Source organism: Lissotriton helveticus, chromosome 1_1 (genome assembly GCF_964261635.1).
Source record: "Lissotriton helveticus chromosome 1_1, aLisHel1.1, whole genome shotgun sequence".
NCBI classification, from domain to species: domain Eukaryota; kingdom Metazoa; phylum Chordata; class Amphibia; order Caudata; family Salamandridae; genus Lissotriton; species Lissotriton helveticus.
The window spans coordinates 837,227,624-837,254,770 of NC_136057.1; positions in this window are offsets into that span (position 1 = coordinate 837,227,624).

Consider the following 27,147-nt stretch of genomic DNA (forward strand, 5'->3'; position numbering starts at 1 on the left):
GCTATAATTTCCGAGGAAATGAAGGCAGGGGCTGCGCCCACACGGGCCTGGAAGGTGATACATCCCATCTTGAACTGAGCTCGTTGTCGAATTGGGAGCCAGTGCAAGGACTTCAGGAGCGGGGTGACATGGTGGAATTTAGCCAGATTGTAAACCAGGCGGGCAGCCTGATTTTGGACAAGCTGTAATCGCCGCACACTGTAGGCAGGCATGCCGCAGTATAGAGCGTTGCCATAGTCTAAGCGGGAGATTACCATCGCCAGGACAATGAGTTTTAGGGCGGAAAAAGAGAAAAAACTAGGGACTTTACGGATGGTGCGGAGTGAAAGAAAAGAGGAGGACACCACAGAACTGACCTGAGAGTGCAGAGTGAGTTGGTCGTTCAGTTTGATCCCCAAGGTTTTCACAGAGGGAGAAGGAGAAGGGGGGGGCCTAGGGAGGGGGGCCAAAAGAGAGGGGTCCAGGGACTGGAGCAACCACCTGTCAGAACCAGCTCAGTTTTGTCTGGATTTAACTTCAGGTGGTTGTAGTTCATCCAGTCCTGGATAAAGATCATGGTAGACTGGAATTTCTCCATGGACTCTGGGGAAGGGGATAAAGTAAAGATAAGCTGAAGGTCGTCCGCATAGTTGTACACGGAGACCTCCATTTGCTGGAGAGCAAAAATGAGAGGGGCAATGTACAAATTAAATAAAAGAGGGGAAAGGGAGGAACCCTGAGGGACCCCGCATTGTACTTTCCGGAAGTTCACCGTGAAGTCGCCCAGGCGTACTGCCTGGGTACGGTCCCTCAGGAAGGAGGACAACCAGACCAGGGCTGAGCCTCCAATCCCCGCCGCTCTGACACGGGAAAGTAAGATGGAATGATCAACCGTGTCAAAGGCGGCGGAGAGGTCGAGGAGGACCAGAGCCTGGGGGTGGTTGGTGTCCTTGCCCTCTCTGAGGTTGTCGAGGACTGACAACACTACGGACTCCGTGGAGTGTGCGGGGTGGAACCCAGCTTGACGGGGGGCTAACACCCTGTTTTCCTCCACAAAGGTACTGAGTGCTCTGGTCACATGGCGCTCCAGTACCTTCCCCAAAAAGGGCAGAAGGGAGATGGGGCGGTAGTTGACAAGAGCGGAAGGGTCAGCATCTGGTTTTTTGAGGATAGGGACAATAGTGGCCGTTTTTAGGGGTTGAATGACAATGCCCTGGGACACCGAGCTGTTGAGAAATTTAAGAGGGGGCTGCGCACATACTGAGTAGATGTGCCTCAGGATGTGGGCAGGACAGGGGTCTAGAGGTGAACCTGATTTGACCAAAGGGAGGAGGAAGAGAAAAACCTCCTCTCTCAAAGGAGGGAAGGAGTCAAGGCGTGCCCCGACTGATGGAATCTGGGGGTCGACGAAAGAAGAGGGGGGAGAGGGGATGTTTGCTTTGATATTAGAAATTTTGTCCGGAAAATAGGTGTTAAGAGAGTCGCATAGAGTCTGGGAGGGGGAGGGTTTGAGGGTGGCTCTGTCGGAGTAGGCAAGGTCGTGAACGATGGAAAAAATTTCTCTAGGCTGATTTTCGGCCGCCAGGATTTTAGAGGAAAAGTAGGTAGTCTTTGTAGCCAAGATTGATTTTTTGTATTGAGACAGGAGAATGATATACTGGGTTTTGAGGTTGGGGCAGTAATCTCGCCTCCTGGCCCGCTCGGCATGGCGCACTGTGAGTTTTAGGGCCTTGAGTTCCTCATTGAACCAGCGATTAGCGTCGTTCGCGCGTCTGGAGGACACCCGCCTGAGGGGAGCGACAGAGTCGCAGCCTGACAGGAGCCAGGAATTGATACAGTCAATGTTAGCCTATGAAAGGAAATTCAAGTTACTGTTAGGCACGAGCGGAAAATCCGTTACGTCCGCGGATTTTTCGGATTTTTAGAGAATACGCAATCCGCGTATTTTACGTATTTTACACAAAATCCGGAAAAAAAAATCCGCGGATGTAACGGGTTCAAAAGTTGAACCCCCACTCATGTAACTATTTTACAATGGCGCCAGCAAGCTGCCAGCGCCGTTGTAAAATAGTTACAAAGTTAGCTTGCACAGGAACCACTAGATAAAACGAAGCAGGTGCTGCTTTATTTTATCTAAGTGCTTCCTGTGCAAGCTAACTTTGTAACTATTTTACAACGGCGCTGGCCGCTTGCTGGCGCCATTGTAAAATACTACAGCAACAGCAGCTCACTCAAGAGACCCCTGCGCCCTTCGGCGCGATTGCATAGTAACACACACATGGTCGCTGGAACTAGTTGAAGCTCAAATGCAGTGACTCATTCATCAGCCCAGAAACAATCGAGAGCGTCGTCGAGGCTGGGCAATGTGCCTTCTTTACCAAATCTACCGTGGAAAATCAGCTGTGATGCTGGATAGACTTTGCATCCTTGACTTTCACGAGCGCAATACCCATGAGTAGGCACATTGTGTTCGCACGGGTTTCTGCACGTTCGCGAGCGTTTTGTACAATAAAACCCTCGCGGACTTGCAGAAACCCGTGCGAACACAAAAAAAAAAATACGCTAGTATCCGCGGATTTTGCGTATTTTCGAAATACGCAAATACGCAAATACGCGGATTGCCAATACGCAAAATCCGCTCACCCCTAGTTACTGTAAGTATGGTTAGAATTACTTTTCGGGATCAGTAGTGGGCTGAAAGATGCAGCACTGAGGTCTCTCCTGATAACAGGTGAGTAAATCGGAATTCGTAGTTCGCCTGATTTTAGAGGAATTTTTTAAAGTTCCAAAACTCCACACTAAAAGATGCAGCACTGAGGTCTCTCCTGATAACAGGTGAGTAAATCGGAATTCGTAGTTCGGCTGATTTTAGAGGAATATTTGTACATTTCAAAAATAGACAGAAACTTTTCTAGTGAAAACCACACAATAGATTCCTATAGAAGGAAATACAAGTTACTGGTAAGTATGCTTAGATTTACTTTTCAGGGTCCGTACTGGGCTCAAACATGCAGCACTGACGTCTCCCGTGATAACAGGCGAGTAAATCGGAATTCGTAGTTGGCTGATTTTAGAGGAATATTTTGCTCAATAGTGAAGGAAGGGGGAGGGGCCTGAGGTGACATGTGTGCAAACATGCCCTGTGCCGCGTTTTAAGTTGGGGAATTAATTCCTCTTCAATCCTGAGGTTCCCTGTGGGCCAACTAGCCCACCAGGTACCTCCAGTATGCACCAGGGAGCTGTGTTGCAGAGAGGTGTTCAGAGGCCACGCCCCCTTTTTACAACACTCTGCAACACAGCTCTGTGGCGCCAACTGGAGGTACCTGTTGGGCTAGTTGGCCACTAGGGGACCTCTGGATTGAAGTGGAATTAATTCCCCAACTTAAAACGTGCCACAGGGCATGTTTGCACACATATCACCTCAAGCCCCGCCCTCTACCTTCACCACTGTGCAAAAGCACCTTGTAGCGCGTTCTAAGTTGGGGGGTTACGTCCCCTGCATACTGGGGGTCCCTGGGGGCCAACTAGCCCAACAGGAACCTCCAGTATGCGCCAGGGGGCTGAGTTGCATAGAAGTGTAAAAAGGGGCGTGGCCTCATTACACCTCTCTGCAACGCAGCCCCCTGGCGTGTTTCCAGAAGGGAAACCAAATCCCCTTGAATACAGGGGGTCCCTGGGGGCCAACTAGCCCACCAGGAACGTCCAGTATGCACCAAGGGTCTGCGTTGCAGAGAGGTGTAAAAAGGGGCGGGCCTCATTACACCTCTCTGCAACGCAGCCCCCTGGCGCGTTTCCAGAGGGGGGACTAAATCCCCTTGAATACTGAGGGTCCCTGGGGCCAACTAGCCCATCAGGAACCTCCAGTATGCGCCAGGGGCTGCGTTGCAGAGAGGTGTAAAAAGGGGCATGGCCTCATTACACCTCTCTGCAACGCAGCCCCTGGGCGTGTTTCCAGAGTGGGAACTAAATCCCCTTGAATACTGGGGGTCCCTGGGGGCCAACTAGCCCACCAGGAACCTCCAGTATGCGCCAGGGGGCTGTGTTGCAGAGAGGTGTAAGGAGGCCATGCCCCTTTTTACACCTCTCTGCAACACAGCCCCCTGGCGCATACTAGAGGTTTCTGGTTGGCTACTTGGCCCCGAGGGACCCCCAGTATTCAAGGGGAATTACTACCCCACTGCAAATGCGCCAGGGGGCGCGTTTGCAGAGTGGTGCAGGGAGGGGGCGTGGCCTCCTCCCCATCCCGTTTTTTTGGGGTTTTTTTTAAGAAAGGGGACTGTGCAGCCCCCCTTTTTTTCTTTTTTTTGGGCCCTAGGAACCACATCCCCCAAGGGCCTGACCCCCAATATTTATTTTTTTATTTTTTTTACGGGAAGGGGGCCGCGTGACCCCCCTCCCTTGGCTAATTCCACACACATACATGTATGGCACAGTCCATGTTTCTGCAAGTGTGCATTTGTATATATATGATAACCGTCTCATGAAAATGGTCTTTTTCTTTAGCTTTTAATCAGCCATAATGTACATAGATTGAGGTTTTTTTTGTTCAGTGTGCTTCATTCCTTGGTCACTAAAATGACATTCACAATTTGCTTCCACCCATCTTAGTGCACAGCATGGAGCAATGGGTAGTTCTCTTTTTCCATTGGCTCCCATTGACTTTGAGTGACTGCACAAAGCCTATGCATATTGCTCACATCTGTCTAAAAATAGTTATTTTCTCTTTAGTGACAAAGTTGGTTGAAGTTGTGATTTTATTTTAACTTTAAATACCAGCTCTTCATATTGCCTGCAATGTGGGCACCCAGTTAGATGGCGATATATTATTATCCGTTAAAAAATATAGTATAATGGTATGTAGTGTTTTAATAACATTGTCAGTTTGTAGCTGCCTGAGATTTGTATCCTTGTTCAGGTGGTGATGATTTCACAAATAATAATAAATTGCGTGGCGAAAGTCAAAGTCTTACTGTTTGAAAATCTTCACTAATATAACAGGTGCACGGTGATTTCTTTTTATTTAAAAAATGTAATTGCAATCATATGACAGCACGATCTAGGAGACGTCATGATTTATTTTTTCATGCATGTAATCGAAAAATAACGATTGCACCGGCCTGCTAATGCCAGGTCTATTGGCCTTGCCAATTTTTGTTATGATTTTAATGTTTTTGTATTATGATATTTTTAACCATTTTAGCTGGCGACATTGCTAAAGATTTCTATCGGCCAAACCTCAAAAAGGGTTACCAACGCAGCTATGTTTGCTTATTTTGTAAAAAGCCATCTTTTTCTGCAATATTTACAGCCCTATACGCTTCCTTCATCCAAGGCAATCCTTACTAGGCCCGTTTGGCTTCCTCACGTGAAGATTTTATAAAAGCTTCCTACTCCCTCTTGTCTCTTCAGCATCTGGGCCCCAGACGAGGACTCTTGAAACGTTTCTCCTTCGCTTTCATTCTGCTATAAAACGCTCTTCCACCCAGGAGCCCAGGCCTAATAACCCCGTGGCTCTCTGATGTTATGACATCTCCTCTCGTCCCGATATCTTCTGCTGTCCTGTGTTTTTCTTCAAATTTACGACTCGGCTCGTAGCTCCAGCCTTTTCTGCACGTCCGCCACACCAACACCCACCCACACCCTGAAATCACCCTGACAGCCACGTCTCAGTTTAGCATATACTCCACAGAAGAGACATATGTTCTGTGATAAAACCTACAGAAACAAAAAAATAAAAAAATGCAAAGATTCTTAATGGATGTCTGCATGAAGTAACAAGCATTGGCATGGCCAATAGGTCTCACTTTTGGGACCTTATATGTGTTTTGCCAAAGCTATTGGCTTTGCGAATGTGTTCAAGCTATGTTGTGGAGCAGTGTGGCTGCAGTGCAGCATGTTGAAAAGTTATAATAATGTGTTATAAGCATTTTTGTTTCCTTGGGTGGTGCTGTGCTGGGGCTGAGTGAAGCTCAGGTGGTGCTGCTGCTGTAGTGGTGATGAGTGACACTGACTGGTGCTGAGCAGATGCTGGGGAGGTGCTGTGATAGTGTTGCACTGATGCAGAGGTGATGCTGTGATGCTAAAATAGTGCTGTGCTGGTGCTGAGTGATTCTGAGTGAAGCTGAGGTGGTGGTGCTGTGCTGGTCTATGACATTTATTTTATGAAATTCTGTCTGCTTACGGTGTCTCAAACTCTCTGAAGATGATAACGTGCAAAACGTTGGCAGCCAAAACAATTAAATAAACATACATATAAATCAGCTTAAACACAACAGCACCATCTTTAATTTATAGTCAATACAATTTTACAGCTTAAAATAACTATGGGGGAGTGGAGCAAAGTGAAAGATCTGCAACAAAATATGGCTTTTTAACACAAAAAGAGAAGTTCCTTGTTTTAAGTCAAACAGCACTATAACATTCTGTGTGATGCAACTGTAAGAGTATTGAACAACAGCCTATGAAAACAAATACAAATTTGGACTGTTGAGATCTGGTTTGTGTTATATCCTGTGTCTCCTAGTTCCTTGCTCCTCAGCCTGTGTGAGTGTGATGTAATAGAATTTCCATGAGTGCATGGTTTGGATGAGTGACTTACATTGATATGCCTGCCATGAAGTGTATGCAGAACACCGAGCTGGCTGGAAAGGTTAGTCTGCTTCAGCTCTACATACCTGATTTATGAGGGAGGTAATAAACAGAAAGAAACTTAGCCCGCTGGCAGCAACTGTTCTCATTATAATGGCCCTGTGAATGATGAAAGGCTATGTGGACCAACCAGGATTCCATGAGGTGGGGAGGCGGGAGTGTCCAAAGGGCAGATACTTAAATACCTTGCATCTTTCCTCAAAATCCCTAAATTATTCTTTTGTGGAGCGAGTCACCACATTGAGGTTGAAAACATATTTGACCAAATCAAAGTACAAATGACCCCCCCCCCCCTTTCGGAGGTCAACTTTCTTCAGACTGCTGCTCTACTCTGCACTTAATTTGTGCAGGTGCTATACAAAGGAGTCATGGGGGGGCTTCTTGTTATGCATCAGTCTTTGAGGGCAAGGGAGAGGAAGTACAAAGAATACAAAAGTAGTAAAATGGCGACGACAAGGGTATAAAGCCCGGATGAAAAAGAACTTATACGAATGATACATGGAGACAGGAAATGTAGGGTGGTGGAAGAAAGAAGCTGGACTGGGAAGCCTCCTAATTCAGACACCCGGCATTCATAGTGGGCCCCTCTAATAAACCCTAGACTCCGGCACTTATTTACAACAAAAGCAGTGGCAATATCAGGAAGTAGATCTAAAGGAGTGTTCCCCCTCCTCGGTTCTATTCCAGACTCTTGCACCCACGTCATTGCCCTGCACCAGAAACTGAGAAATGTGCCCTACCGCCCACACTCAGGCAGGTCAAACATTGCCAGAAGGTCAATGCTGGCCACTGATGTGCAACAGCACACTGTGTTCTCTTGTATGCACATGTCGAGAAAACCTTGCTCCACTGCTCTGATAGCTTGTATTCTTACATAAAGTGTTACTTCGTCGTTTCTGTGTATACTTCGTAATTTCTCAAACCCATATGGCAAGAAGCCAGTGTGGTTAGACGAAGACTGTTGAGGTCCGTGCGTTGGGCCAGATCAAGCGATTACGAATCATTACAGACTCAGAAATGTTCAAAAAGGATGTACATTAGTGGTGCAGCTGTAGATGGGCGAATTAAACAAGGCTCGAGCTGAATGTCTGGCTCGGGTCGGACCCTTCTACTCAGTTTTCGAGGTGGGGGAAAAAAAGGAGGGGAACTGTGGGTGGAAACTCCGAGGGCGGGGATAACCCAAGATTGGATCAGTGGGCGGAGTCAGAGGTGTGGCCAGAATGTGCCAAACATCCCAATTTTTTGTATTTGTTTGGCATTTCACCGACCAGTAACAGCTTATTGTGTTATTTAATTCAACCAATGGATACACTTGATTATTTAAGGTTTAATAGGAGTTATTGGCATTTAATGGTACACGATCCCCACCTGGGGACAACAATACTGTTAAAAGAAAGACGAGAAAACAAAAGTAACACTTCACTGCAAAGTCTGTAAAGTGAGGCTGATGTGTTTGGATGTGAATAAAACCAATCTGGCCACTTTGCAACCACTCTGTCGTCTTGCTTTATTTAGTTATGTATTTATTTTTCATAGTTAAAACCTTTTATTTCTCTCCATCCCAAGGCTGCACTTTGGAATAGAAAAATTTCAGAAAAAAGGACATTTCCCGGATCCATTTCACAATGAAGCAACTAAATGAAAGAAGGAAAGAGAGGTTGTGAACCGTTTCTTCAAGTCAGAGTTTTCAGTAAGTGAGGAGCAAGACAGAAAGAGAGGGAATAATAGGAAGATAGGGGTGGGGGGCAGCTGCCAGCACAGAAAAGAAGAGGACATTGTCTGTGCCTTCTCTGGGCAGTAAGGAAGAGACAGAGTCCTTTTTCTTCTCTGCTTGTCCCCGAATGTCCACGAAAGCAAGCCGGGCATTATCTGAATGCCTTTGCTATTTCTGACCTCCTGGGACACAGTTTTGAAAAGAAAATGTAGGGGAACACAACCTTTTTAATAAAAGAAGTAGTGGCACGCCGTGCCCTTCCGATCCCGCCCACTTCATCCACTGCTTCTACTATGGAACTGTCAAGCCATAGTAGAGCCGAGCCCCGTCCACTTGCCTATTCAACTAAATAATTAAGTTTTTAAAAGACAAAACGGGTAATATAAGGACAGCTGGAAATTATATCTTAAAAGGAAAAATAAAAAATATATAATCCGGTGCTCTTTTTCTTAAACATATTTTCATTGACATTTGGGTTTAAATGTTGAAAATGTCAGTGAACACCTAGGAGTTTCAAAGCCTCGTCGGGGGCAGTAAGCACTACATAAATGCAAATAGAAGCCAATGTCTGCAATTCATACATGTCCCACTGGTGGTGTGAGCATAAAGCAAACTCTCTGGGATCTCTTAGGTTTTCCAATCCGCAAAGTGACACTAGCTGGGACATTTTTATGGGTAGTTCGGGGGATGTCAGTGGGTCTAACAGAGTGTCTTGTCCTTACACGTCACTTTGTACAATGGGAAGCAACTTAGATGCGCTTTTCATGCACTTTGCTCATGCGTTACAAGTACTATTTTTTTGCAGCTTTGTACTGTGTACACTGTCAAAGGACATGAAAGTTACATTACACAGGGTCAGATTCATTTTTTTAGAAGATTACCCAAATTTTCCGGAATCACGGGATGTGTGGAGCTGACACCGTATTCGAAACCTAATACTCCAGTTCTAAAGTTGGCAACTCTGGTTGTTAGGCCCCATCTCCTTTTCTAGTAGTTCTCTTTTCTGATTTAGCCCTTCTTTGTAATCAATCACGCAAACATCTTCACCTAGGAAGACACCCCCGCACCTGCTTTCGCGGGGCAGGGGGTGTCTTCCTAGGTGAAAATGTTTGCGTGATTGATTACAAAGAAGGGCTAAATCAGAAAAGAGAACGAGTCCCATAACAAACATAGATCAGCAAATAATTTAATTTAACGTATGTTTCTGTCTTAAATTAGAAAGAAAGGCTTGTTTATACAATGACCAACTTGCACAATGCGGTGATTCAAGCAATTTTCAAATTATATTAGAATAACACAATGTGTTAACAGGAAATCTTTGCTCAAATCCGGGCTTCATACTGTACAAATTGTTGATCTTATGCAAAACAGTTTAATTCACTGTAGCTGTTAAGTGAATTAAACCGTTAATTAAGAGCACCTTTAAGTAAGTTGGTCCGAATATGCACCATACAAACCCCCCATTCAGATACTGCTTCAAACAATGCGTATTTGACCCCGGTATATTAGGAACAATGGCCATATATATTTCAGAACTGAACCGAATCATGGCTCTTGGTTCACTCATGGAAACATTGCAGGGCGTGTGTGTGTGTGTGTATGGAGGGAGGGTGCAAATAAACGTTCTTAAAATCATGTTTAAAAAGTTTAGATTAATTAGAAAGTTCTGTTTAAAAAGACTCTCAATGGAGTGATATAATCTTCTGTGCTCATATGAAACAATAACTATAGAAACTTCTGTTTTCAAGACTGTTTATCATATGTGTACAGGACACGTTTTGCGTGGATTTCTTGGCTCGTTCACCTCGAGAGGTCATGTTTTACAAATGCGGCGATGGTGCTTTCATTCGCAGCGCCCAGTGACATGGCACCACCCTAGAGTGGGCCCTGGCCGGTCCACATGGAGCTGTGCTGTCGTGAGCGTAGCTACTAAAAGAAGTACAACAGTGAGTCGGTGGGGAATGAGTCTTACCATAAGCTTCATAATGCTTGCTGGTGGGCTCGCTTGAGAATGAAATTTGTTATGCTCCTCGAGGACTGTCCTTATAAACCCGGGGTCAGTATGAGGCGTCACCTCAGGTTTTGGAAAACACCCTCTAAAAAGAGCCAGAAGCCACACATACGCCTGCTGTCATCTCTGCGTCATGGCGACAAGAATGCTCAAGGACTTCAAGCTTCCCCAGATTATGCGCCTTGTGTACTTCAGACTCGTCAATCTCGAGGGCCATGGGTCTCAAACTCTGAACCTTCCTCCAGGAAGTGAGCTTGTGATGGTGATGAATGGAGAAAGTAGGTATTCCAATGATTGCATTTTGAACCAGCACAAGCGCGCGCCTCGCATGGCAGTAGGGGGAGGGGTGCTCCGTGATTCCCTTGCGGGAGGGAGCAGCAAGGTGCGATGATTGCGACCATATGGCACCACCATATGGCGCCGCGCGCTCCCGCAAGGGAATCGCAAGACGTGCACACGTTGCCATTGCAAGCAATGCACCGCGTGCACATTTTTGCCTGCAAAGCTGTGTCAATGGCTAAAGGACTCTCTCCTATGCAACGCATGCACCCTGCGTAGGCGAGACCTAAAAAATTAAATGTGAACAAGAACTGTCTCGAAGACAGGGACTGCATTAAGGATTATTACTGTATTGATGGGAGTCTGGGGGGGGGTTTAAAGTAATTTACAAGACCGTATGTCCATATACGGACCTGTTTCTGAGATAGTGACTCTCCCATTGGTACACTCGTTGAATAGCTGTGCGCTATATAAGATGCATTCATTCATTCATAAGTGTGCAGCCTAACGCCGTAGCAAGGCCCTCTTGATTCCGTCACAGACCTATGACCCCTCATACTTCACTAGATTTCCCTGCCATGCACCGACAGAAAGCTACACTTTCAACAGCTCATTTTTTAGAATGATGAGCTGTTGTTGCTGTCAAGGCATATTCTGGTGTAATGACCGGCGTGAGTGCTCCCATATGGCTTCTTAGGAAAAGGAAAAAAGCAAGGTATATGCACAGGTGCACCTTGAAGGGAGCATAACCCCCAACAGACGTGTGCTTTTGACACCCGCGAGCTTGGCGCCTTGTGTAGTGGCACAGCTGGACCCGCCCTAAAGCTGGCCCTGGCATGTAATGTACGCATGGGATTACAGCCCTCTGGTTCAGACTATCTCTCCTTTCACTCATTTCTTCTATATGCTGGGAACTTGAAGACCATTCATACTCAACTGCTTAATTTAATTAATTGATTTATTTATATGTTTTATATAGCGCTAGCTAGACCCAAGGGTATCAGAGCGATTTACATACACAGTTGCATTACATCGCATGACAAAGAGATGCAGAAAGATATAAGCCAAACATTGTAATTTGCGATACATTACATATCAGGACATAAGGGTACATGAAGATATAAGCAACATATTATATATAGGCATACAGTTAAGGGTGGGGAGGGGAGCTCAATAGGTTGAGACGGTCCAATATCCACCTATCCAAGATGGACAAGTGAGTCGGAGTTCGCTAGGTTATTGGAGTCTAGGTTTGTTGACTTGGACGGTAAGGTACTTCTTGAGGAGGAGGAGTTTCAGGTCCCTTTTGAAGCATGGGAAGGAAGGGTTGCATCTGAGGTCAATCGGGAGAGAGTTCCATATCCTGGGTAGGTTGCCAGAAAAGGAACAGGACGGTGTGGTTATCTTTTTCAATTTCAGATGAATGAGAAGAATTGAGATGGAGCTTCTCAGGGATCTGGATCTTCCAGCTTTAACCAGTTTGCTGTTGAGGTAGTTGGGGGAATGTGAGTGAAGGGGTTTGTGTGTGATGCAAGACAATTTGTAGATACATCTACCTTCAATGGGCAGCCAGTTGAGGGAGTGGAGGGTTGGTGTGATGTGATCGAACCTTTTTACCACAGTTATGAGTTGAGCTGCCATGTTAAGGACTGACCTTAGAGGAGCTAGGTGAGCATTAGCCGTCCCTGTAAGGATGGCATTTCTGTAGTCCAGTTTGGATAGGACTAGGGATTGGACAATAGTCTTGAAATCGTCCTGGGAAATAAAAGGTTTAATTTTCTTCAGGTGTCTTAGTGAGTAAAGCGCACTTTTTGTAGACTTTTTGATGTGGTCCTTCATCGATAAGTTCTTATCCAGGGTAATGCCTAGAGACTTAACCAAGTCGTTTATGGTGAGGGAGCAGTTTAGGGTATCCAGGCTCTTGAGCCAGTCTTGGATAGGAAGGTGATTTCTTTTTGTAGTGAACAGTATTAATTCAGTTTTGTCCAGGTTCAGCTTTAAGTGGTTTGCGTTAAACCAGTATTAGATCTTGGTTAGTGTGACATTGAGATGTCGGATGTTGCTCGGTGATTTGATTTTGTAGTAGAGTTGAGTGTCGTCTGTATATAGGTGATATTTAACTCCTGCTTGTTTCATAATGGTTGTAATGGGTTCCGTGAAGAGATTGAACAGGGCTCTGGATAGGATCGAGCCTTGAGGAACCCTAAGTGTAACTCATGTTGGCTTAGAGAGACAGGAGTTGATTTTAATTTGTAGTGAACGGTGCTGAAGGTAGGAAGCGAACCATTTAAATACAATACCATTAATGCCAGAATGGCCCTTTAAAGTCTCAAGTAGAGCTGGGTGATTGATTGAATGGAACACCACAGATAGGTCAATAAGGATGAGAAGACATGCTTCATCTTCATCTAAGGCTCTATGGATATCATCTGAGATGTTGAGCATGGCAGTTACAGTCCTACACCCTTTCCTGAATCCCGATTGAAAGGTGTCGAGGAGGTTGAAATCATCGATATGTTTGTTAAGTTGTTGGAGAACGCACTTCTCCAAGGTTTTGGCTAGGAATGGGAGGTTGGAGATAGGTTTGAGATTGTTGAGATCGTTAGGGTCTGCTCCTGGTTTTTTGAGTATGGGTGTGATTTGTCCTAATTGAAGGGAGATGATTTTAGTCCAGAAAGGGGTAATGATGTGGTTGAGTTTTTGTACTATAGTGGCTGGGAGAGCGTCCACAGCGTGAGAGGTAAGCTTTAAGCTCGCAATTATATTAAAGACCTCATTTTACGACACAACTTCGAAGTCCGACCAATTTGCATAATGTTTCAGTCTGCAGCGGACCTGGCTGTCCTTGGTATAGTTAAGATCTTCTTGGTCAAGGGTGAGTATTGGGGGGCAGGTGAGGATTGAGGGTGTATTGAAGGTTTGGATGAAGGATTGTTCAATTTTAGTGAATTTCTTCACATCGATCATTGAGGGGATGCGCCGTTTGTTTGCCTTTTGACAATATTAAAGAGTTCTCTAGGTCTATTCTTGGCCTGGTCTAGTTGGCTGTGGAGAAATGAGGCCTTTTCTCTAAAGAAATGTTTTTTATATTCCGACCGAGCAGACCTAAGTAGCGCTAGGTGCCTTGTTGATGGGGTTTGTCTCCAGGTCCTGTCAGCAAGTCTGAGTTGTCGTGTTTCGTATTGAGATCCACATTGAACCATGATTTAGACTTGATAGACCTCATTTGTTTAAGTTTGAGTGGCGCTACTTGGTCTAACACCTCCGTCATTGTTGTGTTGAAGTGAGTTGTGAGGTCATCGACTGACATAGTGGTAGGCTGGAACTGTAGATGGGCATGAATCTTGGATTCAAGTTCGGCGATAGGGACTTCATTAATGTTCCTGATCCAGTGCTTGGGTTTGGATTGGTGGGTATCTGGTGGGTGAGTCGATATTAAACAAAATAAGTTGGTGGTAGTCAGATCAGTCAATGGGTGAGATTGATCTCAGAGAGACCAGTTCATTTTTGGTGATTATCGTATCCAGAGTTTCTCCTTTGATGTGTGTAGGTTCATTGTTTGAGGCTGGTTATTTCAAGCAGGTTAGAGAGGTTCTGGGCAGTGGTGTCTTCTGTGTTGTTCCAGTGGATATTGAAGTCACCCAAGAACACGTCTTTCGTGTCTGTTAGGGAGAAGCGTGTTATTAGGTGTGTTAGTTCTTCGGCGAAGAGGGCACGCTCCCCAGGGAGATGGTAAATGGTGTGAAATTTGATTGGCGTGGTGCCTTTGACTGCAAGTTCGACAGCAAGGTACTCCAGAGTCAGGTATTCTGCAGGTTTTAAAGTGGTAATCTGTATACCTTTCTTGTGGACGATTGCTAGCTCTCCACCTGTTTTGAGCTGTATGTCCTGTCTAATGATGTTGTAACCTGGCTGGAGTGTAGGTCTAGAATGGGGTTAGAGTGGACGTTGAGCCAGGATTCTGTGAGAAATGCTATGTCTATTTCTTCCCTGAGTATAACTTCAGCAATGTCTGTGGCGTGTTGTACTGCTGATCTACAGTTGAGGAGCATGCAAGATAGCAGGCAGGGCATTTTAATGTCAGGGTGTGCTGTAAGGATAGAAGTGTATGACGCCGGGGGTCTGGGCAAGTTGACTGTTCTCGGGGTTCTATATGTGCCGACTATGACTGGGATTGCGACGGGAGCTGTATTCTGGCTTATTGCGAGGAGAGAGTCTGTGATCTCCTTTGTTTCCATTAATGAAATGGAGCTGTGGGGGGAGAGGGTGTGTAACTACCCACTGAGCCTGAGCAAGGTGGTTAGGCAGGTTGGGCCGGTCTAGTTGTAGTTGTAGGATGTCGGCAGCTAGGGCGCCAATTGTTTTCTCCATTCTGGTCAGTTGTTGGGTAAGTGAGCTAAAAGAGTTACTAGTCTTACGAGGGGGCAGCGTATGACTAGGGTCTGTAGAAGGAGAGAGTACTCAGTTCTAGGATGGACCGGTATCCTTGTCATTGGGGGTAGGCATAGGGATAGATTGAGTGTGTGGAGTTGAGTCATTGATGTTTCCAGTCTTGAGGTAAAGAGGAGGTATTGTGGGTCTTGGGTCAAAGGGAGGAGAGTGGGCAAATGTATGGAGGGGGTAAGCATCGAGGGGATTGACAGTGAGAGGGGTTGTGAGGATGGTCAGGGCATGTGCTCTTGGGTCGGAGGAAGGTTGGTGAGCAGTGTTTAGAGGGGGGTCAGTGTCCGAGGGATTGTCTGTGATGTTGGACCAGGGGGTGCTTAGAGCAGGAGTAGGGTCAGAGTTGGAGCTGGGGATAGGGTGTGAGGGCAGAGTCGGGGCTACTGCAGTCAAGAGGGGAGTGGCCATAGTGAGTTCAGTAGCGGAGAGATTGCAGTTTGTGTCCGATTGGTCTGGCTCGAGATCATCCTTGCAGTGTTTGTTAGCAGTGCGTTTGCTGGTCCTGGTGGGATTGGTGGATGTCGTGATAGTATGTGTTTCTTGGCGGAGTGTGATAATGTGGGTAGTGAGATTGTAGTGGGTGATGGTGGATGTCCATGAGTTGTAGAAATGAAATGAAATGAAAAAAGAACTTAATAGAGCGCACTGCGGCCAAGCGGCTTCCTGGCGCTGAGGGTTAGACCAGACTCACAGAGGGGACTCGGGAGAACTAACAGGGGAAGGCCTGGGAGAACAGAAAAGTTTTAAGGGCTTTGCGGAAGTGAGTGTAAATAGGGATGGAGGGGATGGACAAAGGAAGGCTGTTCCAGAACCGGGGGGCCAGAACCGAAAATCGGGTCCCTCCTGTTCTGGATTTGCTAAAACGGGGAACGTGGAGGAGAGAAAGAGAGGAAGAATGGAGAGTGCGACTGGGGGCTTGAGAGGAGATGAGAGATCCAATAAAGAGGGGAGCTGAGTGGGTGTGAGCGCGGAAGGCCACACAAGCCAATTTAAAGAAAGATCTAAAGTGGACAGGAAGCCAATGGAGGGACTTGAGTGCGGGAGTGATGTGGGAGAATTTGGGAAGGCGAAGAATGAGACGGGCAGCCTGATTTTGAATGTCCTGAAGACGACGGGTTTCGCAGGCCGGTATGCCCACGTACAAGCCATTTCCATAATTAAGGCGTGAGGTGATGAGGGCCATGACTATGGTTTTGAGGGCATCCGTGGAAAAATAGCGAGAGATTTTCCGAATGAGACGAAGGGACAGAAAACAGGAGGATACCACTGAGCTGACTTGGGCATGCATAGTAAGGTCATGACTGACCTTGATGCCCAAGGTCCGAACAGAAGAGACCGGTGAGGGAGGGGAGCCAAAAGAAGGAGGCCAGTGCGCCGGGGACCAGGGGTTAGAGGGGCCACCCGTGAGGACAAGCTCCGTCTTGTCCGGATTGAGCTTCAAGTGATTGAAGCTCATCCATTCAGATATAAAGACTAAGGTGGGGCAAAACTTAGGGAGAGAGGCAGAGGGGGAAGAAAGATCAAAGACGAGCTGGAGGTCATCCGCGTAGTTATACACGGAGACCCCCAGCTCGAGAAGAGAAGCAATGAGAGGGTGGATATAAAGGTTGAAGAGCAGAGGGGAAAGGGAGGAACCCTGGGGAACCCCACAAGTGACCGGGCGGGGAGGAGCGGAAAAACCCAAGAGGTGGACCGCTTGGAACCTGCCCTGGAGAAAGGACGCAAGCCAAGAGAAGGCAGCGCCCCGGATGCCCGCTGCGCTGACACGGTCGAGAAGAATGGGATGATCGACCGTGTCAAACGCAGCGGACAAGTCGAGGAGGACCAGGGCCTGAGGGAGATTGATGTCAGCTTTCCCTTTGAGTTCGTCCAGGACCGTGATGACCACTGACTCCATGGAATGGCCTGGGCGAAAGCCCGCTGATGGGAGGCCAAAAGGTGGTGCTCCTCAATGTAGTTGGGTTAGCAGGGCAGGGTGGTTGGCTGAGTTCTGGGACATTTGTCAGGGTGGAGGTCCGTGAGTTGTAGAGTGGATCGGCATGGCAGGGTGATTGGCTCAGTTGTAGGACATTTGTCGAGGGGAGGGTGATAGGGGAGGATGGGTTAGATGGCTCTGTTGACATAAGAAGGAGAGTAGTGTCGGGAAGTGACGGTCAAAGGTGGTGAGGTGTGGGTCCGTGGCCTGTATGAGAATGTTTCCTGTTCTGAAGATGGAAATGGTGAGTTCCCCTTTAAAGGTAGGGGAGATGGCCATGAAGAATTTTTCGCCATAGGGAATATTGACTGACTTTCTGATTAGGAAGTGGAGAAGGAAGGTGTTTTTCCACTTTGCCGGAGGGTTGGTGTAGAAGACAAAGTCAGTTTTCATCTTGCTGTTAGTCGTGGTGTGGTAGTTGTCTACTCTGAGTGTTTCCGGGTGCTCTTCTGTGTTTGAAGTTCTTTTAAGCACTACTGGACAGATTTTCTGGGTAGATTATGGACCGAGAGTTGGTTCCGTAGCGCCCGAGTGCCGAGTTAAAGGGGGTGTAACGGGCGCATGGTTAGCGACTGAGAGTTCCGGTTCTATATGAATCGATGTGAGGAGAGGTTAATTGCTCATTTGATTCCTCGAGTTCTCCTTTATCAGGGGTAGTTAAGAGTAGAAGGCGAGGGTTTGCGGGGTAGCGTAGCCCGCGGGCTGTGGGAAAAGGGCAGTGATCCAGAGACCATGTCTCCGATGGTGGAAGGATTAACCCGCTTTTTTCGAGTTGTCCTACCAAACTGGAGGAAATATAGCTCTTCTTTTGTTTTTAGAGAGTAACGCCTGAAAAACCGGAGGAGGTGCTTTGATGCATTTTACAAAGTTGGGATGGGTTACAGTTGTTTCAAGAGAGCAATTTAATAGATGGGCAAGTTTTAGGGTTTAAAAATTGTATATAAAGTGTATATATTGCACATCTTTTGTCTGCCTCCACCTGACTAGTTCTTCCTAGGAGGCTCAATGCCACCTCTTGCAGGCTTGTTCTATGGGGTGTCCCTCTGTGAGTCCTTTTGCAGTACCCATGGGCATCTGCTAGTCTCAAACTGGGAGGCTTTACTTTGGTGGAATTGATCTTTAACTGTGGCAGGTTTAGTCTCTTTCCTCGTGGTGCATTGACCATGACCACTCCAAGATGGCCACCAAGTGTAGAGGGTGGAGCAGGCCTATTTCTATTTCTATGCCTATGCGAGCCGGGAGACCAGGGAACTCCCCTCCTCTGATTTCACTAATGAGTGGCAGGTGACAAAATGGATGCCCCCTCAATGGCCCCCACAAGGACAGACAAAAATGGGCGCCCTTCTTAACAGATAACCAATCCCGGGGCCATTCAGCGTGTCAGCAGGACCGGGGCAGCTCATCCGGAGAAACCGGACAAACAGAGTAGGCAACTTCTGCATGATAGTAAGGGCCTGAGTCTCCCGCGCTCAAAACAATATTAGCCCTGTAGCCCTCCGCAGTTCTCACACAGTTGAGGTAGTGATAGTGAACAGGTTTCCTCCTCCATAGCAATCGGAGCCCGGGGAGCACTGCAACGGTATCAGTGTCCAGGCTCAACCCAGCGGCTATGGGGTCTGGATTCAGGAGACGTAGCACAGCTCACCACAGAGGGGTCCCTCGGTAGCGATTTCACTGTATCCGCGGGATTCACCAGCACCGGTGCGATGGGACTCGGCTTATTCCAATCCACTCACTGGGTAGACGTAGTTCCAGGGGATCATCAGCCTCTTCTACGAGTATCAGGGTCAGTTTCAGGGAGAACGGCTGTGCGTCCGAGCAGTGTTTCCTTGCGATGATGTTGAAATCCACTCCCTGGTCTGCAGCAATTCAGGGGGAGCCTCGTTGACATAGTCGAATTCTAGGCTATGGATAACTTGCCAGCAAAAAACAGCAGACCACAGCCAGGCGGTGGCAATCGTCTCTGCTGCGGTATTGAGCAAATGTGTGGGCGTACGGGCATAGATGGGTATATTCACAAAAAAGTGATCTCTAGCCTGAGGTTATGTTTAAATAAGAAAGAAAAATGAAGCATTGGTAAAGTCAATAGGTCTCACTTTTGCAACCTATTGGCTTTGCCAATGCTTTTTACCCATATTGTGTAACATTGACAAAAATAAATACTTTTGGCCGACAATAGACGCTAAAGATCATCAATCAATCAATCAATCAAGACACTTATAAAGCGCACTACAAACCCGTGAGGGTCTCAAGGCGCTGGGGGGGTGCTGCTACTGATCGAAGAGCCAGGTCTTGAGGAGTCTTCTGAAGAGCAGTAGGTCTTGGGTCTGCCATAGTTTGGTGGGAGAAGGATCTGCCACCGGCAGTCCTTCTTTGGATTCTGGGGACTATGGTGGGCTAGGGGTGTAGAAGCTGAGACGTCTGTTGAGGTATGCGGGGCTGGTGTTGTGGAGAACTTTGTGTGCGTGGATGAGGAGCTTGAAGGTTATCCTCTTGTTGACGGGGAGTGCAGGTCTCTCAGGAGGGGTGTGATGTGGTTGCGGTAGGGGATGTCGAGGATCAGACGTGCCGAGGCATTCTGGATGCGTTGCAGTCGTCCCAGGAGCTTGGCTGACGTTCCTTCGTAGAGGGCGTTTCCGTATTCCAGTCTGCTGGTGGCGAGGGCCTGGGTGACTGTTCTTCTAGTTTCAGTGGGGATCCACTTGAAGATCCTGCGGAGCATTCAGAGGGTGTTGAAGCAGGATGCTGAGACGGCGTTGACCTGTTTAGTCATAGAGAGGGTGGAGTCGAGGATAACCCCTAGGTTGCGTGCGTGGTCGGTGGGTGTCGGGCTGTTCCTAGTGTTGCCGGCCACCAGGAGTCATCCCAGGCTGAAGGGGTGGAGCTGAGGATGAGGACCTCCGTCTTGCCCGAGTTCAGCTTCAGTCGGCTGTTCCTCATCCATTCGAGGACAGCCTTCATGCCTTCTTGGAGGTTGGTTTTGGTGGTGTGAGGGTCTTTGGTGAGGGAGAGGATCAGCTGGGTGTCGTCAGTGTAGGAGATGATGTTGAGGTCGTGCTGTCGGGCGACGTGGACGAGGGGTGTCATGTAGATGTTGAACAGTGTTGGGCTGAGGGAAGAGCCCTGGGGTACGCCGCAGATGATCTCTGTGGCACTGGAGCGGAAGGGGGGAGGCGGACGCTCGGAGTTCTGCCGGAGAGGAAGGATGTGATTCAGTCCAGAGCCTTCTCTTGGATTCCGGGGTCGTGTAGGTGTGTTCGTAGTGTGCGGTGGCAGACCGTGTCAAATGCAGCTGACAAGTCCAGGAGGATGAGGGCCGCTGTTTCTTTGTTGTCAAACAGGGACATGATGTAATCGGTGGCGGCAATGAGGGCGGTTTCAGTGCTGTGGTTGTTGCAAAACCTGGACTGGGACGGGTCTAGGATGCTATTCTCCTTGAGGTAGCGGGTCAGTTGTTTGTTGACGATTTTCTCTGTGACCTTCGCCGGGGACGGGAGCAGGGAGAGGGTCAGAAGTTCTTGAGGTCCTTGGGGTCCGCCTTGGGTTTCTTGAGTAAGGCGTTGATCTCGGCGTGCTTCTAGGTTTCTGGGAAGGTTGCTGTCTCAAAGGAGATGTTGATTAATTTCCGGAGATGGGATGCAATGGCTGTGTAGGCTTTGTTGAAGATGTGGTGAGGGCATGGGTCTAGCGATGATCTGGAGTGGATGGTGTTCATGATCTTGCTGGTGTCCTCGTCGTTGATGCTGGTCCAGGAGAGCAGGCGGTTGGTGTGGGTGGTGGTCGTGGGGGCGGTGGTTGTCGGGGCGGTATTGGCATTGAAGCTGTCATGGATGTCGGCGATCTTTCGGTGGAAGAAGGTGGCCAGCGAGTCGCACAGGTCTTGCGAAGGCGGGATGTCGTTGGTGTTGGAGCTGGGGATGGAGAGTTCTTTCACAATGTTGAAGAGCTTTTGCTGTTGTGTGCATTGTTATCTAGGCGGTCTTTGAATGAGGCCCCGCTGGCGGTTCTGATGAGTTGGTGGTGTCTGCGAGTGGCGTTCTTGTGGGCCGCGTAGCTGTCCGGTGTTCGTTCATGGAGCCAGTTTTTCTCCAGTTTTTGGCATGTTTGTTTGGAGGCCTGGAGGTCTTCAGTGAACCAGGTGGCTTTCTTGCTGTTGTGGCTGTTGGGGGGTGTCTTGAGTGGGGTGAGGGTGTTGGCGCAGTTGTTGATCCATTGTCTGAGGTTGTGGGCAGCGATGTTTGGGTCGGTGGAGTCGGCGGGTGGGTCCTGGGCGAGGGTGGTGGTTAGCTGGTCTTTGGTAACTTTGCTCCAGCCACATCGAGGCATCTGTTGGGTGCCGTGGTGGGCTTTCTGAAGGTGAAGTGGATGCAGTGGTGGTCGGTCCAGTGGGGTTCAGTGGTGTGGTTGAAGGTGACGTGGGCGCTTGTGGTGAAGATGGGGTAGAGTGTGTGGCCGGCAGCGTGGGTGGGTGCTGTCACGAGCTGTCTGAGTCCGAGGTTGGCGAGGTTGTTGATCAGGGTGTTGGAGTTGGTGTCGTTGTTGTTCTCGAGGTGGAAGTTCAGGTCCCCGAGGAGGATGTAGTCCATGGAGGCGAGGGTTTGTGTGCTGATGAAGTCGGCGATGGAGTCGCTGAACTGTGGTCGTGGTCCTGGGGTCTGTAGACGAGGGTTCCTCTGAGGGTGGTGTGGGGTTTGGTGTGGATCTGGAAGTGCATGTGTTCGGCGGTGCTGAGGGTGTCGTCGGTGTTGGTCGAGACTCTGAGGGTGTTCCTGTGGACGATGGTGATTCCTCCTCCAACGCCGTTGGTACGGTCCCTGCGGCTGATCTTGTAGCCTTTCGGGATGGCTATGGCGAAGCCGGGAGCTGAGGTGGGGTTCAGCCAGGTCTCCGTCAGGAACGCGACATCCGGGGAGGTAGAGTCAAGAAGGTTCCAGAGTGTGACAGCGTGTTTGCGGGCAGAGCGGGTGTTGAGAAGAATGCGTCTGAGGTAGTTGGGTTCTTTGGTTGGTGGTTTGGTGGGCCTGATGCTGGTGAAGCTGCAGTTCCGGCAGGTGAAGGGTCCTTGGATGTGCTTCGGGTGGCCTGGTAGCAGGTGTGTTCTTGTCTTGGGTTGAGTGCGTGGAGGGTGCTGGCATAGTAGCGGAGGCGGGCGTTGTGGTATTCGCGGGGGCCAGGGGTTCTGCCGCTATGGCATGGTCCAGGCGCGGACGGGCTTGTCTTAGGCGCGCGCTGCCCCACAGCGGCCGCCATATTAAGGTGAGGTGGAAGGGAGGAGCAGCTGGAAGGGTGGAACGACTAATGGGTGAGCAGGGGGGGCGGGGCCACAGGGGACACAGCGGCAGGGTGAGAGGGCAGACAGCAGCACGCGGTCACAGAAGCAGATAAATACAGGGACAGAATACAATAAAAGACGGTCACAAAGCAGATGGGGCGCAAAACAAGTACAATACAGAAGCAAGTCTAGAGCAGGAAAGCAAGCCTACACCCTACCACTGCCCACCAGGGATGAGGCAGAGGTGGTAGCCTGCGGGTGGAGGCTGGCCTCGGTTTCCCTCAGCAGCAGCAGCAGCTGGCCAGAGACACGGGCAGAGACACGGGCACAGTCAGGTGGTGCTGTGCGGTATGGGGGGACCTACCTGCAGACAGGGTCAAGGGTCGCTCTCACTGCCATGCAGCGGCCGCCATAAGAAGGGGAGGTGGGAGGGAGGAGCATCTGGAAGGGGGGAACAACAAATGGGCGAGCAGGGGGGCTGGGCCGCAGGGGACGCAGCGGGGGGAACGTGGCAGAGAATGGCAAGCGGGGAGAAACGGTCACAGAAGCAGATAAATACAGACTACAATAAAGACGGTAACAGGGGCAAATGGGGCACAATACAAAATACAATACACATGCAAGACTGGAACGACGAGAGGGTGAGCGGAGGGCGGGGCCGCAGGGGACACAGTGGCGGGGAGAGAGGGCCGATGATAGCACATGGGAAGAACGGTCAGAGAAGCAGATAAATACAGACACAGAATACAGTAAATGATGGTCACAAAGCAGATGGGGCGTAAAACAAGTACAATACAGAAGCAAGTCTAGAGCAGGAAAGCAAACCTACGGCCTACCACTGGCTACCAGGGATGAGGCACAAGTGGTAGCCTGCGGGTGGTTTCCCTCAGCAGCAGCGACAGCTGGGTAGAGACACGGGCGCAGTCAGGTGGTGCTGCGCGGCGTTGGGGTCGATCTACCTGCAGACAGGATTAAGGTCTGTAAAAACAGTAGTTGTGTCGGGTTAGTAACAGTGGTATCAGTAAAGTGTGCATAGTTGGGGGCCACGGTGAGGTTTACCTTTATAGAAGTGAAGAGTTCCAAAATTAGTTATTTTCATGAGACTCTGAGAAAGAGTTGTTTTGAGCTACACACATTCTTTTTTCACATTCTTTTTTCATGGACTTTTGAATGTATTTTGCTATCATATAAAAAAAATCCCATAACCAGCCAGTTCTCAAATGCCGCCTTCCCTTTTCTCCTTTAATCCAACAGTCAATCAGTCAGTCAGTCAGTTGGAAGCATACGTGTCAAAAAAGAGTTTTGCGATTCTCAAATTGCGATTTTTAGCGAATCGCAATTTGAGAATCGCAAAATGCGCTGTATGTAGGATTTGCAAAAAAATTGTGAATCTTACATATTCCTTAAAAAGGACACCTGTTGCACCCCTGATATATGCATGTGTGCACATGTTACGCACATATTTACCCTAAGGTTATGTTTGTGCGCCATATGGCACTTTGAGAAATTACCACCAACATGAAGTTGGTGGTAATTTGCAATTCCTTAAGGCCAAATAGCAAACTTCTGTTGCTTCCAGAATTGCATTTAAGGAATCGCAACTTGCAATTCCTTAATTGCATTTGCAAAATAGAGAGTCACAAATTTTGCAATACTCTATTTTGCGATGGCCTTTTGGGATGATACATCCCAAAAGGCTTTATCCCATTCTCAAATGGCCGATTCTGATAATCGGCCCGTTTGCAAACGGGAAAAAGGCTTTATACATATGGCCCTAAATTCTTTATGCGGTCAGTACACGACCATAAAAGAAAACGAAAAAGGCATCAGGATAACACAATAATAAAATCACACATTTCAAATGAGACTTTTTTTAATTGGTAGACACGCCTGTTAATAAAAACGCCTAAAGGTGTAATAGCAAGCTACCCTAACTTTACCAAATAATAAAAACCTCAATTATGGGCCTGCTATGTTAAACGAACCTCTAGCAGGCAATCTATACATTTAAAAGACTAAGCTTAATAACATTTCATTAAAAACAAAATCATAATGCTAAAAAGAAAATATGAAAATAGATCAGAAAAAGTCGTGAAATTAACCTGTTTATAAGGGGTATTCTCTTCTCATTTTTAGCACATTGGTAATGCAATTAATAACTGAGAAACACGCCAGCTGGGAATCTAAACACTGTAAATAATGCAGCCCTTCTTTGTGTGCCCTATAATTCATGTGGCGTAACAATGCACACATAAAATGCCATTTCAGAGTGCGATACAGTGTGCAAAAGAGTATAAAGTGCATTGCAGATTGAGAAGAAACATAATCGCAGGGGCAACGTGGAAGTGAGGCGAACCAGGAACCTGTTAATGGAAATGCTGCTAAAAAATGGACTGTACTCAATCTCAACCGTGTGAGGTAGAATCTGTACTCCAGGTTCACAACCCAAGATAGGCACGTTCCAAACCCAGTACATTTTAAATTGGCACATAGCCAAGGACTGAAGCCATTTCTACAGACCTTGCTATTCTAGCAGTTTCTCTATCAACTGAAAACTTTTGCTTCACCACCTCCTTGGTAAGGGCCCCAATGCTACCAGTTGAATCGAAAAAAGTGCTCAACCCGAGAACTTGAAAGGCTTGCTTGACATATGCAAAGCAAGGGATAGAAGCCATATTACTTAAATTAAGATAGTCCTCTAAAACCATACTGGAAAAGCTGGTCCCAGTTGTGGCCCAGAGTTTCAGCCACAAAAGTAAGGGAGCCAATCTCATTTGATCATCTAAATGACCTAAACCAAGTTCTATGCGTGAAATGAAACTTGGTATTGTTTTGGGGTTGGCCAAGAGCCTACCCAAACATTTGTTCTCCAAATACTGCAGGGTGCCGGGCAAGCACGACCCAATACATCCGCCCCATAGTTCTCTGCAGAGAGGCATTTTCTCTTGTATAACAAGATCATTTCTCTCATTGGCTTATGGCCTACCGTTTTCGCAAAACTAAAAATCGCTTAATCCAACAGTCAAGTTCACATCCTCCAATTTCTGCCTATCATAACACATTTACTTTTTCAGTGCATAATTATTGCAGCTGAGATTTAAATATGCAATCAGACCAGGTGGAGCCCGAGGTTATGTTTCAATCAGATTGGAGCAAGCATTGGTAAATCAAAAAGGTCTCGCTTTAAAGTATCAAAAAATGTAATCCAGGCATTAACAAATGTTGTTAAAGTGCAATGTGTTCACAAATGTTTATTACATTAAATTCTACACTTTGGGCTTGCCAATTTAAGGAAACAATGCAGAAATATTGGTTTCTGTGTAGCATGCATGTAGAAGGAAAATAAATGATTGTGACAAAACTTATAGTTGAGCTTATTTTTTCAAATTTAGAATAGCCACTCATACCTTCTAATGGAAGCACTGACTGGACGGTGGAATACACATTGCCTGCTGATGTAATAAGGAGAAAGATTCAAACACCTGTGAAACCCGCTATCTGTATATTTTAAAGAATTGATAACAATATGCCGAGGACTGTGGTACTTTTAAGACAGACCTAAAATGGAAAAAAGTACAGTACGTAGACAATCCAATATTATGAAAAATCTTGAATAAAAAAGGCCAAATATTTGATACATTTTGTCAAATACAAATTTTGAGGTGCCATTTAGAGTATTCAGGAAGCTGTAAAAATAGTGCAATTTGTGGAAAGTGATTTTCAGTGGACTTAATGCTTTTTTTACATTTAGAGAAAAGTACTGCATTCCGTGGAAAATCACTTACTCTCCCCGTGCCTAACAAAAAAAAATTAATGTGTCCTCATGTAATGCAACTGGTGCTATGTAAAGCGCTCTCATACCCAATTCGGGTCAAGTTCACACTATATAAAACTCTGTAAAATAAATTAATAAAAAAATAAAAATAACGACTCCTTTAGTAGTGCAGTTCTCATTTTTCCTACATGGCAAAGCAGAACAGCTCCAGTGTACATAAACAGAGGATGTATTCCATCAGAGTCCCTAAAGTGCTTCCAATGATGACCTAAAAACGTTGTTATAACTCTTTAAAGAGGTTGCTCAACATCATTAAGGACCTTAGAATGACATAAATCAGGGATTCAATCATGGATTTGTGAAGCTCACTACTCACCCCGCAAGGGTCTCAAGGAACTGGGGGGAAGAGGGGATTTGAGCAGCTCCTTCTCTTTCAAAGAGCCTGGTCTGGAGGCTTTTCCTGAATGCTTGCAGTGTGGGGGTTCATCTGATGCTGAGGGGGAGTTCGTTCCAAGTCTTGGACATGATGTAGGAGAAGGCTCTTCCTCCCGTTCATGCTCTGCGGATGCGTGGGATTTCAGCCAGGGCAAGGTTGGCGGAGCAGAGGTTTCTCTTAGGTGCGTATAAGGAGATTCTTTCAATGAGGTATTGGGGTCCAGTGTTATGGAGGGATTTGTAGGTATGAGTGAGTAGCTTGAAGGTCACTCTCTTTTTGACAGGGAGCCAGTGGAGGTCTCGTAGGTGCTGGGTGATGTGGTCTTGTCGTGGGATGCTGAGGACGAGTCTGGCTGCGGCGTTCTGGATGGTCTGGAGTTTGAGGAGTAGAGACTCGTTGATTCCACCATAGAGGGTGTTCCCGTAGTCCAGTCTGCTGGTTATGAGTGCATGGGTGACAGTCTTTCTGGATTCAGGGGGATCCACTTGAAGGTCTTGCAGAGGATGCTGAGGGTGTTGAGGCACGTGGAAGATACAGAGTTGACCTGCCGGTTCATGGTGAGGAAGGAGTCGAGTATGATGCCAAGGTTGCGGGCGTGGTCTGTGGGTTGGATCT